A 12,842-nucleotide genomic window follows, 5' to 3' on the forward strand; every position below is an offset into this window, starting at 1 on the left:
CCTCCATCTACAGCATATCTCTCCACAGTGAATGAGGGTTCTACACTCCCCTTCCTCCATCTACAGCCATATCTCTCCACAGTGATGGAGGGTTCTACACCCCTTCCTCCATCTACAGCATATCTTCTCACAGTGATGGAGGGGTTCTACACTCCCCTTCCTCCATCTACAGCCATATCTCTCCACAGTGATGGAGGGGTTCTACACTCCCCTTCCTCAGCTACAGCCATATCTCTCCACAGTGATGGAGGGGTTCTACACTCCCCTTCCTCCAACTACAGCCATATCTCTCTACAGTGATGGAGGGGTTCTATACACTCACAGGTGGAAGGGTAGGAGGCAGACAAAACATTCCCTGGTTCTCCAGGTGGGATTCTCACTCACCCCCCCACATAACAAATCATTTGTTACAGAAACCTTCACAGGCCCTATGTTTAAATCAAATGTATTTATAAAGCCCTTCTTACATCAGCTGATATCTCAAAGTGCTGTACAGAAAGGAAGRGAGTGCAACTACTCAGCGTTGGAGAGACGTTGTTCATTTATYTGTGTTGTATTTCAGAGGAAACAGCTGAGAACATGGATGGTCCCCGGGTTACTACAGAGAACAATAGAAGTCGTGTTTCTGCATCACAACAAATGAAACAGAACCCTGTACCGTCAGACAGGTTTGTTACATTTCCTGAATATTGAATTGAACACACAAGTCATGAAATGTAACAAATATAATTACATTCTCCTTTTGTTTTTTTGGTGACAGATGGATGCAAGAAAAGACACCCTCTGAGCAGAAAGATATTGGAAGAAAAGGCCAAATTGACAGCTGCCATAGAGGAGTACAACACCKRMTGTACCAGGTTCAGCAATACCATCTGRAGAGGAGATCCTTTACGCAGACCTTCCTGCCTGGCCTTGAGGAGCTGCACGGACAAAGTGGGTCACAATAATAATGTTTTTTGTTTGCTGTCTGTGTTTGTTCAGTTACGCAAACACTGCCATTAAAGTTACAAATCCACATTGCATTCTTATGTGGACCTACTCACAACGAACACAGCCTTTGACCCGGTGATGCTCCTGACACGGCCGAAGGAGGAGGAGTTAATTGTCCTACAGGAAGTCCAGCAGCACTGGGAAAGCCTAAAGAGAGGAATCGGAGAATGTGCAAGACCTTGCTTCACATGTGGCACCTGACCTAAGCAGGCAAAGTAGGGGAACTTTCATTAATATGTACAATTGATGTTGGCACCCTGTAATTGCTATTGAATTTAAGGAATACATCATTGTATTTACCCTACACATTACGATTGTTGGTGTTAGGCTGACAAATTGAATTGAGGTCTCTTCTCCCTGCTTCAGAGGAGAGTCAGCAGCCTCAGAAGACACCAGGACTCTGTCCAACTGTTATACAGCAAAGCTATGGGCCAAGACACCTCCCTCCTAGAAGATAACTTCATAGATGACCTCGTGGAAGAGGACCTAGATGACATCTATGACAGCGTCCACTACAGCTCTGATGACGAGGAATCTGTCCCAGACTGACGGTGTTCGTTTGGGGTGGGTGCAGTTTGCACGGGGTGGAAAGGGATTCCATTAGTTTGTCCCAGACTGACGGTGTTCGTTTGGGGTGGGTGCAGTTTGCACGGGGTGGAAAGGGATTCCATTAGTTTGTCCCAGTCTGACGTGTAGTGTGGTTGGGCGTTTGCACGGGGTGGAAAGGATTCCATTAGTTTGTCGCAGTCTGCGGTGTTATGTGTGGGTGGTGGCAGTTTGCACGGGTTGGAAAGGGATTCCATTAGTTTTGTCCCAGTCTGACCGGTGTTAGTGGTGGTGGGTGCGAGTTTGCACGGGGTGGAAAGGATTCATGTTTTCGCAGTCTGACGGTGTTAGTGTGGGTGGGTCAGTTGCACGGGGTGGAAAGGATTCCATTAAGGTTTGTCCCAGTCTGCGGTGTTAGTGTGGGTGGGTGCAGTTGCACGGGGTGGAAGGGATTCCATAGTTTTGTCCCAGTCTGACGGTGTTTAGTGTGGGTGGGTGCAGTTTGCACGGGGTGGAAAGGGATTCCATTAGTTTGTTCCCAGCTGACGGTGTTTAGTGTGGGTGGGTGCAGTTTGCACGGGGTGAAGGGATTCCATTAGTTTGTGCCCAGTTGACTGTTAGTGGGGTGGGTGCGTTTGCACGGGGTGGAAAGGGATTTCATTAGTTTGTCCCAGCTTGACGGTGTTAGTCGTTGGGTGGGTGGCAGTTTGCACGGGGTGGAAAAGGATTCCATTAGTTTGTCCGTCTGACGGTGTAGTGTGGGTGGGTGCAGTTTGCACGGGGTGGAAAGGGATTCCATTAGTTTGTCCCAGTCTGACGTGTAGTGTGGGTGGGTGCGTTTGCACGGGGTGGAAAGGGATTCATTAGTTTGTCCAGTCTGACGGTGTTAGTGTGGGTGGGTGCAGTTTGCACGGGGTGGAAAGGGATTCCATTAGTTTGTCCCGTCTGACGGTGTTAGTTGTGGGTGGTGCAGTTTGCACGGGGTGGAAAGGGATTTCCATTAGTTTGTCCAGACTGACGGTGTTAGTGCTGGGTGGGTGCAGTTTGCACGGGTGGAAAGGGATTCCATTAGTTTTGTCCCAGTCTGACGGTGTTAGTTGTGGGTGGGTGCAGTTTGCACGGGGTGGAAGGGATTCATTAGTTTGTCCCAGTTGAAGGTGTTGTGGGTGGTGCAGTTTGCACGGGGTGGAAAGGGATTCCATTAGTTTGTCCCAGGCTAGGGTGTTTAGTGTGGGTGGGTGCAGTTTGCACGGGTGGAAAGGGATTCCATTAGTTTGTTCCAGTCTGAAGGTGTTAGTTGGGTGGGGCAGTTTGCAGGGTGGAAAGGGATTCCATTAGTTTGTCCGCAGTCTGAAGGTGTTGTGTGTGGGTGGGTGCAGTTTGCACGGGGGTGGAAAGGGATTCCATTAGTTGTCCCAGTCTGACGGTGTTGTTTGGGTGGTGCCAGTTGCACGGGGTGGAAAGGATTCCATTAGTTTGTCCCAGTCTGAGGTGTTAGTGTGGGTTGGGTGCAGTTTGCACGGGGGGTGAAAAGGGTTCCATTAGTTTGTCCCAGTCTGAAGGTGTTCGTTTGGGTGGTGTGCAGTTTGCACGGGGTGGAAAGGGATTCCATTAGTTTGTCCAGTCTGACGGTGTTGTGTGGGTGGGTGTCAGTTTGCACGGGTTGGAAAGGGATTCCATTAGTTTGTCCCGTCTGAAGGTGATTGTTTGGGTGGTCAGTTTGCACGGGGTGAAGGGATTCCATTAGTTTGTCCCAGTCTGACGTGTTGTGTGGGTGGGTCAGTTTGCACGGGTGGAAAAGGGATTCCATTAGTTTTGTCCCAGCTGACAGGTGTTCGTTTGGGGGTGCAGTTTGCACGGGGTGGAAAGGGATTCCATTAGTTTGTCCCAGTCTGACGGTGTAGTGTGGGTGGGTGCAGTTTGCACGGGGTGGAAAGGGATTCCATTAGTTTGTCCCAGTCTGACGGTGTTAGTGTGGGTGGGTGCAGTTTGCACGGGGTGGAAAGGGATTCCATTAGTTTGTCCCAGTCTGACGGTGTTAGTGTGGGTGGGTGCAGTTTGCACGGGGTGAAAGGGATTCCATTAGTTTGTCCCAGTCTGACGGTGTTAGTGTGGGTGGGTGCAGTTTGCACGGGGTGGAAAGGGATTCATTAGTTTGTCCCAGTCTGAGGTGTTAGTGTGGGTGGGTGCAGTTTGCACGGGGTGGAAAGGGATTCCATTAGTTTGTCCCAGTCTGACGGTGTTAGTGTGGGTGGTGCAGTTTGCACGGGGTGGAAGGGATTCCATTAGTTTGTCCCAGTCTGACGGTGTTAGTGTGGGTGGGTGCAGTTTGCACGGGTGGAAAGGGATTCCATTAGTTTGTCCCAGTCTGACGGTGTTAGTGTGGGTGGGTGCAGTTTGCACGGGGTGGAAAGGGATTCATTAGTTTGTCCCAGTCTGACGGTGTTAGTGTGGGTGGGTGCAGTTTGCACGGGGTGGAAAGGATTCCATTAGTTTGTCCCAGTCTGACGGTGTTAGTGTGGGTGGGTGCAGTTTGCACGGGGTGGAAAGGGATTCCATTAGTTTGTCCCAGTCTGACGGTGTTAGTGTGGGTGGGTGCAGTTTGCACGGGTGGAAAGGGATTCCATTAGTTTGTCCCAGTCTGACGGTGTTAGTGTGGGTGGGTGCAGTTTGCACGGGGTGGAAAGGGATTCCATTAGTTTGTCCAGTCTGAACGGTGTTAGTTGGTGGGTGGGTGCAGTTTGCACGGGGTGGAAAGGGATTCCATTAGTTTGTCCCAGTCTGACGGTGTTAGTGTGGGTGGGTGCAGTTTGCACGGGTGGAAGGGATTCCATTAGTTTGTCCCAGTCTGAACGGTGTTAGTGTGGGTGGGTGCAGTTTTGCACGGGGGTGGAAAGGGATTCCATTAGTTTGTCCCAGTCTAGAGGTGTTAGTGTGGGTGGGTGCAGTTTGCACGGGGTGGAAAGGGATTCCATTAGTTTGTCCCAGCTGAGGTGTTCGTTTGGGGTGGTGCAGTTTGCACGGGGTGGAAAGGGATTCCATTAGTTTGTCCCAGCTGACGGGTTGTTAGTGTGGGTGGGTGCAGTTTGCACGGGGTGGAAAGGATTCCATTAGTTTGTCCCAGTCTGAAGGTGTTCGTTTGGGTGGGTGCAGTTTGCACGGGGTGGAAAGGGATTCCATTAGTTTGTCCCAGCTGAAGGTTTAGTGTGGGTGGGTGCAGTTTGCACGGGGGTGGAAAGGGATTCCATTAGTTTGTCCCAGTCTGAAGGTGTTAGTGTGGGTGGGTGCAGTTTGCACGGGGTGGAAAGGGATTCCATTAGTTTGTCCCAGTCTGAAGTGTTAGTGTGGGTGGGTGCAGTTTGCACGGGGTGGAAAGGGATTCCATTAGTTTGTCCCAGACTCGGATGTTCGTTTGGGTGGGTGCAGTTTGCACGGGGTGGAAAGGGATTCCATTAGTTTGTCCCAGTCTGACGGTGTTAGTGTGGGTGGGTGCAGTTTGCACGGGGGTGGAAAGGGATTCCATTAGTTTGTCCCAGTCTGAAGGTGTTCGTTTGGGTGGTTGCAGTTTGCACGGGGTGGAAAGGGATTCCATTAGTTTGTCCCAGTCTGACGGTGTTAGTGTGGGGGGGTGCAGTTTGCACGGGGTGGAAAGGGATTCCATTAGTTTGTCCCAGTCTGAAGGTGTTCGTTTGGGTGGGTGCAGTTTGCACGGGGTGGAAAGGGATTCCATTAGTTTGTCCCAGTCTGACTGTTAGTGTGGGTGGGTGCAGTTTGCACGGGGTGGAAAGGGATTCCATTAGTTTGTCCCAGACTGACGGTGTTCGTTTGGGTGGTGCAGTTTGCACGGGGTGGAAAGGGATTCCATTAGTTTGTCCCAGTCTGACGGTGTTAGTGTGGGTGGGTGCAGTTTGCACGGGTGGAAAGGGATTCCATTAGTTTGTCCCAGTCTGACGGTGTTAGTGTGGGTGGGTGCAGTTTGCACGGGTGGAAAGGGATTCCATTAGTTTGTCCCAGTCTGAAGGTGTTAGTGTGGGTGGGTGCAGTTTGCACGGGGTGGAAAGGGATTCCATTAGTTTGTCCCAGTCTGACGGTGTTAGTGTGGGTGGGTGCAGTTTGCACGGGGTGGGAAAGGGATTCCATTAGTTTGTCCCAGTCTGACGGTGTTAGTGTGGGTGGGTGCAGTTTGCACGGGTGGAAAGGGATTCCTTAGTTTGTCCCAGTCTGACGGTGTTAGTGTGGGTGGGTGCAGTTTGCACGGGGTGGAAAGGGATTCCATTAGTTTGTCCCAGTCTGAAGGTGTTTAGTGTGGGGTGGGGTTGCAGTTTGCACGGGGTGGAAAGGGATTCCATTAGTTTGTCCCAGTCTGACGGGTGTTAGTGTGGGTGGGTGCAGTTTGCACGGGGTGGAAAGGGATTCCATTAGGTTGTCCCAGTCTGACGGTGTTAGTGGGTGTGGGTGCAGTTTGCCGGGTGGAAAGGGATTCCATTAGTTGTGTCCCAGTCTGAAGGTGTTAGTGTGGGTGGGTGCAGTTTGCACGGGGTGGAAAGGGATTCCATTAGTTTGCCCAGTCTGACGGTGTTAGTGTGGTGGGTGCAGTTTGCACGGGTGGAAAGGGATTCCATAGTTTGTCCCAGTCTGACGGTGTTAGTGTGGGTGGGTGCAGTTTGCACGGGGTGGAAAGGGATTCCATTAGTTTGTCCCAGCTGACCGGTGTATAGTGTGGGTGGGTGCAGTTTGCACGGGGTGGAAAGGATTCCATTAGTTTGTCCCAGTCTGACGGTGTTAGTGTGGGTGGGTGCAGTTTGCACGGGGTGGAAAGGGATTCCATTAGTTTGTCCCAGCTGACAGGTGTTAGTGTGGGTGGGTGCAGTTTGCACGGGGTGGAAAGGGATTCCATTAGTTTGTCCCAGTCTGACGGTGTAGTGTGGTGGGTGCAGTTTGCAGGGTGGAAAGGGATTCCATTAGTTTGTCCCAGTCTGACGGTGTAGTGTGGTGGGTGCAGTTTGCACGGGGTGGAAAGGGATTCCATTAGTTTGTCCCAGTCTGAGGTGTTAGTGTGGGTGGGTGCAGTTTGCACGGGTGGAAAGGGATCCATTAGTTTGTCCCAGTCTGACGGTGTTAGTGTGGGTGGTGCAGTTTGCACGGGGTGGAAAGGGATTCCATTAGTTTGTCCCAGTCTGAAGGTGTTAGTGTGGGTGGGTGCAGTTTGCACGGGGGTGGAAAGGGATTCCATTAGTTTGTCCCAGTCTGAAGGTGTTAGTGTGGGTGGGTGCAGTTTGCACGGGTGGAAAGGATTCCATTAGTTGTTCCCAGACTGGACGGTGTTCGTTTGGTGGGTGCAGTTTGCAACGCGGTGGAAAGGGATTCCATTAGTTTGTCCCAGTCTGACGGTGTTAGTGGGGTGGGTGCAGTTTGCACGGCGGGAAAGGGATTCCATAGTTTGTCCCAGTCTGAAGGTGTTCGTTTGGGTGGTTGCAGTTTGAGCGGGGTGGAAAGGGATGTCCATTAGTTTGTTCCCAGTCTGACGGTGTTAGTTGTGGGGTGGGTGGCAGTTTGCACCGGGGTGGGAAAGGGATTCCATCATTAGTTTGTCCCAGATCTTAAGGTGTTCGTTGTGGTGGTTGCAGTCTGCCGGGGTGGAAAGGGATTCCATTAGTTTGTCCCAGTCTGACAGGTGTTAGTGTGGGTGGGTGCAGTTTGCACGGGGTGGAAAGGGGATTCCATTAGTTTGTTCCCAGACAGGTGTTACGTTTGAGTGGGTGCAGTTTGCACGGGGTGGAAAGGGATTCATTAGTTTGTCCCAGTCTGACGGTGTTAGTGTGGGTGGGTGCAGTTTGCACGGGGTGGAAAGGGATTCCATTAGTTTGTCCCAGTCTGAGGGTAGTGTGGGTGGGTGCAGTTTGCACGGGTGGAAAGGGATTCCATTAGTTTGTCCCAGTCTAACGGTGTTAGTGTGGGGTGGGTGCAGTTTGCACGGGTGGAAAGGAGATTCCTTCAGTTTTGTCCCAGTCTGCGTGGTTAGTGGGGTGGGTGCAGTTTGCACGGGGTGGAAAGGGATTCCATTATTAGTTGTCCCAGTCTGAAGGTGTTTAGTGGTGGGTGGCGTGCAGTTTGCACGGGGTGGAGAGGATTCCATTAGTGTCCCAGTCTGACGGTGTTAGTGTGGGTGGGTGCAGTTTGCACGGGGTGGAAAGGATTCCAATTAGTTGTCCCAGTCTGACGGTGTTGTTGGGTGGGTGCAGTTTGCACGGGGTGGAAAGGGATTCCATTAGTTTGTCCCAGTCTGACGGTGTTGTTGGGTGGGTGCAGTTTGCACGGGGTGGAAGGGTTCCATTAGTTTTGTCCCAGTCTGAACGGTGTTAGTTGTGGGTGGGTGCAGTTTCACGGGGTGGAAAGGGATTCCATTAGTTTGTCCCAGTCTGAAGGTGTTAGTGTGGGTGGGTGCAGTTTGCACGGGGTGGAAAGGGATTCCATTAGTGCCAGTCTGACGGTGTTAGTGTGGGTGGGTGCAGTTTGCACGGGGTGGAAAGGATTCCATTTAGTTTTGTCCCAGTCTGGGGTGTTAGTGTGGTGGGTGCAGTTGCACGGGGTGGGAAAGGGATTCCATTAGTTTGTCCCATCTGACGGTTTAGTTGTGGTGGGTGCAGTTTGCACGGGTGGAAAGGATTCCATTAGTTTTCCCAGTCTGCGTGTTAGTGGGTGGTGCAGTTTGCACGGGGTGGAAAGGGATTCCATTAGTTTGTCCCAGTCTGAACGGTGTTAGTGTGGGTGGGTTGCAGTTTGCACGGGGTGGAAAGGGATTCCATTAAGTTTGTCCCAGTCTGACGGTGTTAGTGTGGGTGGGTGCAGTTTGGCACGGGTGAAAGGGATTCCATTAGTTTGTCCCAGCTGAAGTGCGTTAGTGTGGGTTGGGTGCAGTTGCACGGGGTGGAAAGGGATTCCATTAGTTTGTCCCAGACTGACGGTGTTCGTTTGGGTGGGTGCAGTTTGCACGGGTGGAAAGGGATTCCATTAGTTTGTACCCAGATCTGAAGGTTTAGTGTGGGTGGTTGCAGTTTGCACGGGGGTGAAAGGGATTCCATTAGTTGTCCCAGCTGACGGTGTGTGTTGGTGGGTGCAGTTGCACGGGGGTGGAAAGGGATTCCATTAGTTTGTCCCACGACTGACAGGTGTTGTCTTGGTGGTGCAGTTTCACCGGAGGTGGAAAGGGATTCCCATTAGTTTGTCCCAGTCCTGAAGGTGTTCGTGTGAGGTGGAGTGCAGTTGGCACGGGGTTGAAAGGATATCGTCCATTAGTTCTGGCACCAGACTGACGGTGTTAGTGATGGTGGGTGCAGTTTTTTGCACGGGGTGGAGGGATTCCATAGTTTGTCCCCAGTCTGAAACGGGTTCGTTTAGGGTGGGTGCAGTTTGCACTGGGTGGAAAGGGATTCCATTAGTTTGTCCCAGACTGACGGTGTTCGTTTGGGTGGGTGCAGTTTGCACGGGGTGGAAAGGGATTCCATTAGTTTGTCCCAGACTGACGGTGTTCGTTTGGGTGGGTGCAGTTTGCACGAGGTGGAAAGGGATTCCATTAGTTTTGCATATGTGCTTTATCTGCCTTCCTGAGGACAAATTGTTTGAAAATTTTATGGAAAATAAACATTTATGTTCCTTCGTTGTTGACAATGTGATCATGTGACACAGATTTGAGAAGAGCGCTCGTCTGTTACTGCTTTTGCCCGGTCACATGACCAGGTCCGACCCCTTTAAATGACCAAGCTGCAGTTGATACATCCACTTATGAATGCTTGAAGAATATAATGTATAAATGCCTCATGAATATAGTTCATCTGCCGTACCCCATCAGATCCAATATGTTTTTGTTCTACTCCAATGTTTGTAAACAAAGTAAATGTAACCACTAGCATGTGTCAAACTCGTTCCACGGTGAGCCGAGTGTCTGTGGTTTCACTCCTCCCATAGAGCTACATCAGGACATCAGTCATGGGCTTTTAAGGTGACCAGATTTCTGAAATGAAAACCGGGGACATTTCCAGTTCGGAGGTCAATATATCATTAAAATATACAATGTTATTATCTATGAAATAACAAAAGGGGGACAATTCTGGTTTCATATATTTAGTCTAACAGGCACACTGTGATAGAGAAAACAACTATATTACAGAAACACTACAGACGAGACAGAACTGTCTGATCTGACAGCCATTCAGTGGTCCTGGTAGTCTGGGTAGAATACGAGCAGAAGAGAACATGAGAAACATTTAAACAACAGACAATAGTCTATGTGAAATACTTAACAACATAATAAAGAATTAAGATGGTGATGAGATTATATTATGTAGTTACCACTTATACCAGCCAGGTTAGTGTGTGTGATGTCGTTCTCTTTGAAGTGGGTAACTCCATCTCTGACTAAGCGGTGTCTCAGATGTTTCCATTCTTCAAGCGATCCCCCCTTTAGGAACTCTTGCAGGCCAGTAACCTCGTCAAACAATGCATCCTCATTGATGGTCACATGGGGGCATTTTTCCTGCAGTGTGGCTGCTGCCTTCTGGATCTCTTCACGCTGAGGTTGCCTTTTTAAAAGGAGACAATGTAACCCTTCTAGATTATCTGTGTGCTTTCCTAATGCCTGCAAGTAGTTCACAGCCGTAGTTAAGAATGATTGGGATGTTTTGAGAAAGCTCTCTTTAGACATGGCTCCATTTCCCTCTAGATCTCTCAGAAGTCCAACAAACTAGCTCTCTCAGAAGTCCAACAAACTAGCTCTCTCAGAAGTCCAACAAACTACTCTCTCAGAAGTCCACAACAAACTAAGCTCTCTCAGAAAGTCCAACAAACTAGCCTCTCTCAGAAAGTCCAACAAACCTAGCTCTCTCAGAAGTCCAACAAACTAGCTCTCTCAGAAGTCCAACAAACTAGCTCTCTCAGAAGTCCACACAACTAGCTCTCTCAGAAGTCCAACAAAACTAGCTCTCTCAGAAGTCCAACAAAACTAGCTCTCTCAGAAGTCCAACAACTAGCTCTCTCAGAAGTCCAACAACTAGCTTACGTCCTCAGAAGTCCATCAAAACTAAGCTCTCTCAGAAGTTCCCAACAACTACGCTCTCTGCAGAAGTCCAAATCAAACCTAGCTCTCTCTGAAGTCCAAACAAACTATCCGCCTGTAGCTCTCTCTGAAGTCCAAACAAACTAGCTCTCTCAAAAGTCCAACAGAACTAACCTCTCTCAGAAGTCCAGACTAGCTCTCTCAGAAAGTCAACAAACTAGCGTCTCTCAGAAGTCCAACAAACTAGCTCTCCTCAGAAGTCCAACAAACTCTGAGACTGCTCTCTCAGAAGTCCAACAAACTAACGTCTCTCAGAGTCCCAACAAACTAGCTCTCCAGAAGTCCAACAAACTGCTCTCTCAGAAGTCCAACAAACAGCTCTCTCAGAAGTCTAACAAACTAGCTCTCCTCTGAGTCCAACAAACTAGCTTCCTCAGAAGTCCAACAAACTAGCTCTCTCCAAAAGTCCAACAAACTAACTCTCTCAGAAGTCCACAAAACTAACTCTCTCAGACAAGTCCAACAAACTAGCTCTCTCAAAAGTCTAACAAACTAACTCTAATCAGAAAAGTCCAACAAACTAGCTCTCTCAGAAGTCCAAACAAACTAGCTCTCTGCAGAAGTCCAACAAACTACTCTCTCAGAAGTCCAACAAACTAACTCTCTCAGAAGTCCAACAAAAATAACCTCTCTCAGAAGTCCAACAAACTACACTCTCTCAGAAGTCCAACAAACTAGCTCTCTCAGAAGTCCAACAAACTAGCTCTCTCAGAAGTCCACAAACAGCTCTCTCAGAAGTCCAACAAACAGCTCTCTCAGAAGTCTAACAAACTAGCTCTCTCAGAAGTCTAACAAACCAACCTCTCTCAGAAGTCCAACAAACGCAGCTCTCTCAGAAGTCCAACAAACTAGCTCTCTCAGAGTCAACAAACTAGCTCTCTCAGAAGTCCAACAAACTAGCTCTCTCAGAAGTCCAACAAACTAAACTCTCTCAGAAGTCCAACAAACTAACTCTCTCAGAAGTCCAACAAAACTAGCTCTCCATCAGAAGTCCAACAAACTAGCTCCTCTCAGAAAGTCCAACAAACTAGCTCTCTCAGAAGTCAACAAACCAGCTCTCTCAGAAGTCAACAAACTAGCTCTCTCAGAAGTCCAACAAACTAGCTCTCTCGAAGTCGCAAACTAGTCCCAGAGCCAAAATACTCTCTCGAAGTCCAAAACTAGCTCTCTCAGAAGTCCAACAAACTAGCTCTCTCAGAAGTCCAACAAACTAGCTCTCTCAGAAGTCCAACCAAACTAGCTCTCTCTGAAGTCCAACAAACTAGCTCTCTCAGAAGTCCAACAAACTAGCTCTCTCAGAAGTCCAACAAAACTAGCTCTCTCAGAAGTCCAACAAACTAGCTCTCTCAGAAGTCCAACAAACTAGCTCTCTCAGAAGTCCAACAAACTAGCTCTCTCAGAAGTCCAACAAACTAGCTCTCTCAGAAGTCCAACAAACTAGCTCTCTCAGAAGTCCAACAAACTAGCTCTCTCAGAAGTCCAACAAACTAACTCTCTCAGGAGTCCAACAAACTAGCTCTCTCAGAAGTCCAACAAACTAGCTCTCTCAAAAGTCCAACAAACTAGCTCTCTCAGAAGTCCAACAAACTAACTCTCTCAGAAGTCCAAACAAACTAGCTCTCTCAGAAGTCCAACAAACTAGTCTCTCAGAAGTCCAACAAACTAGCTCTCTCAGAAGTCCACAACTAGCTCTCTCAGAAGTCCAACAAACTAGCTCTCAGAACCAAATAGCTCTCTCAGAAGTCCAACAAACTAGCTCTCTCAGAAGTCCAACAAACTAGCTCTCTCAGAAGTCCAACAAACTAGCTCTCTCAGAAGTCCAACAACTAGCTCTCTCAGAAGTCCAACAACTAGCTCTCTCAGAAGTTCAAACAAACTAGCTCTCTCAGAAGTCCAACAAACTAGCTCTCTCAGAAGTCCAACAAACTAGCTCTCTCAGAAGTCCAACAAACTAGCTCTCTCAGAAGTCCAACAAACTAGCGCTCTCAAAAGTCAACAAACTAGCTCTCTCAGAAGTCCAACAAACTAGCTCTCTCAGAAGTCCAACAAACTCACAAAAGCTCTTCAGTCTTTCTACTCTGACGGTGAAAATATGAAATATTTTGTGAGCAGGTACTCAACATCAAGGGGAATCATATCCAAAGCTGTTCTGGCCGTGTTATGAATGATGTGGGCAGGACAACCTAAGCCAATC

At 49.0% G+C, this 12,842-nt stretch overlaps 1 long non-coding RNA gene across 1 annotated transcript in view; it reads left to right on the top strand.

Annotated features, from left to right (window-relative positions):
- LOC112073718 (uncharacterized) overlaps positions 1-1,675 on the top strand; it is a 6,064-nt gene extending 4,389 nt beyond the window's left edge. Inside the window, exons 2-5 of the long non-coding RNA XR_002894604.2 lie at positions 563-668; positions 761-933; positions 1,055-1,205; positions 1,357-1,675. This is a non-coding gene — a long non-coding RNA (uncharacterized lncRNA). The remainder of the gene's footprint in view (positions 1-562; positions 669-760; positions 934-1,054; positions 1,206-1,356) is intronic.
- The last annotated feature ends 11,167 nt before the right edge of the window (positions 1,676-12,842 follow it).

Source organism: Salvelinus sp. IW2-2015, unplaced genomic scaffold, assembly GCF_002910315.2.
Source record: "Salvelinus sp. IW2-2015 unplaced genomic scaffold, ASM291031v2 Un_scaffold2343, whole genome shotgun sequence".
Taxonomy (NCBI): Eukaryota; Metazoa; Chordata; class Actinopteri; order Salmoniformes; family Salmonidae; genus Salvelinus; species Salvelinus sp. IW2-2015.